The sequence below is a fragment of the Octopus bimaculoides genome, chromosome 2 (genome assembly GCF_001194135.2).
Source record: "Octopus bimaculoides isolate UCB-OBI-ISO-001 chromosome 2, ASM119413v2, whole genome shotgun sequence".
In the NCBI taxonomy this organism is placed as follows: domain Eukaryota; kingdom Metazoa; phylum Mollusca; class Cephalopoda; order Octopoda; family Octopodidae; genus Octopus; species Octopus bimaculoides.
In genome coordinates, this window is record NC_068982.1 from 174,778,545 (window position 1) to 174,781,086 (window position 2,542).

Genomic DNA, 2,542 nt, shown 5'->3' on the forward strand with positions numbered 1-2,542 from the left:
ATATATATATATATATATATATATATATAGATAGATAGATAGATAGATAGATAGATAGATAGATAGATAGATAGATAGATAGATAGATAGATAGATAGATAGATAGATAAGGTGATATCAAAAAGTTCCTGGACGAGTTATGCACTGATCCCAGAATATATATAGATAGATAGATATAGATTCAAGGTTGAATATGGTACTTATGCGTAGGCACCCGAATATCGTATTGATACCAGAATTCCTGCTGCTTTTGGAGTCCAGCCTGGAAGTCATTTTCTCTAAGCGAGTCATGGACTTTCTGCAATTCACTCTTGATTTCATCAACTGTGTTCAAATGGCAACCTTTGAGCTGAATTTTCATCTTGGGAAAGAGATGGAAGTTTGCAGGTACTAAATCTGGTGAATAGGGTGGGTGCATGAGTGATACCATGTTGGTTTTGGTAATAAATTCATGAGTAAGGAGAGCTCAGTGACATGGTGCATTGCGGTTGTAAAGAATGCAATTCTTCGCACTCCACAGGTCTGGTCACTTTTGCCAAATGTCCTTCTTTAAACACTTCAAAACGTTGCAGTAGAAGTCTCGATTAACAGTCTGGCTGGGAAGGATGAATTCTCGATGTACAATACCACAGATGTCGAAAAAACTGATGAGCATGCTCTTGATTGAGCTATGACGCTGTTGTGCCACCTTTGGTCATGGAGATGAAGGGCTCTTCCTTTGTGACGACTGCTGCTTTGTCTCAGATCATATCTGTATGTCCCAGGAGTAGACTTCCCAAGCTTAACACTATATTTCACATTAGCTCTTTATTCTAACTTCCTGTCCATGACAAAATTGCAAACTACAACATATACGTGATCACATAAAAAAAAAAAAAAATTTCACAATTTGTGAAGTAAACATAGCAATGTCACTCAGCACACTGTGTCATGAAGGTCACTGTTTAGCTCTTACTGCACACGTGACCATGTGCTGCCATCTGTTGGCATGCTACAGAACTAGTCCAAGAACTTTTAGATACCACCTCAAATATATATATAATATATATCATGAAGTATATTTGCCACTTAAATGTGGCTAACCACTAAGGGTAGATGCTACTGTAGCTTGTAGCCCCAGGAGGACACCTCTTCCAGCTGGCTATTGACACACTTCACATACCTCTCTTTGTTCATATATATATATATATATGTATTTAAAGGTACTGTCCAGTCCATCTAAAGACAGGACCAGGTACTGCAATGGCTTAGGGTTCAAAGGCCCATAGCTCTTCAATGCCCTGCCACAGAAATTAAGAAACATACACAATGTGGGTGTTAATGTCTTCATAAAGGAATTGGACATTCTACTCTCCACAGTACTTGATGAACCATGGGCAGGTACAGATGAGAGCAGCAGTGTTAAACTCCTTCATACACCAAATGCACTAACAACCAAAGGAAAAGCACATACAGGAGTGGTGATATGAAATCCCACCACCCTCAAGAAATCAACCAAAGAAGAATCCTATGTAAAAGTGCAAAATCACAGTGGTGCTCCAACATGACTAAAACAAATAAAAGAATATATATATAGATATTATCATCATCGTTTAACGTCCGTTTTCCATGCTGGCATGGGTTGGACGGTTTGACTGGGGTCTGGGAAGCCAGGAGGCTGCACCAGGCCCCAGTCTACTCTGGCAGTGTTTCTACAGCTGGATGCCCTTCCTAACGCCAACCATTCTGAGAGTGTAGTAGGTGCTTTTTACATGCCACCAGCACAGGGGCCAGAGGAGCTGGCATCGACCATGATTGGATGGTGCTTTTTACGTGCCACCAGCACGGAAGCCAGTCAAACCGGCACTGGTATCGGCCATGTTCGGATGGTGCTTTTTACGTGCTACTGGCATGGGGCTCACAACTGCAATCCTAGTCTTTGGGATTCTGTTCTAGCTATGCTAGGGAAGCTCATCAGTGATAATGTAGCCCAACATTTGGAGCACTCATGAGAGTTCTGGTTAAATACTAGGCAGATTTAGGGGATGTGATGCAGTGGTGTTTTCATGAAATTAGTAGTAGCTGAGTTGTTCGTTTTCTGCTGTTAAAAGGGACAAGGTTAGTGCCACCTCACTGAAGGATACTCTCAAGCTCTCATGAAATCAATGCAAGTTTGACATGTGGATGATGCCTAGTTAGGGAAGGCTAAGGAGGAATGACGGGTTGTGTCTTCTGCATACGAAATGGTTGTAAGTATATCTTAAAATAAGTTTTCACAAAGTCACTGAGAAAAAAACAGACAGATTTGTGATCAGTATTATAGAGGGAGAAAGAAGGAAGCAGTGAAAGGGATGGATTGTCTCTTTTCTAAATAAAATGTCATAGAGGAAAGCATGAAGAAAGAGAGCCAGTTATACACAGAGTGATATAGAGTAAGAACTGAGACTAAGAGCAAATATACACAGTTTGTAGTATTACGGCCAAGCGCTTAATGGCAAATTATAGGTAGAATCCTGATCATAGCTTGGCTTCAACTGCAGGCTTGCTGGTGGCTGACAAGACC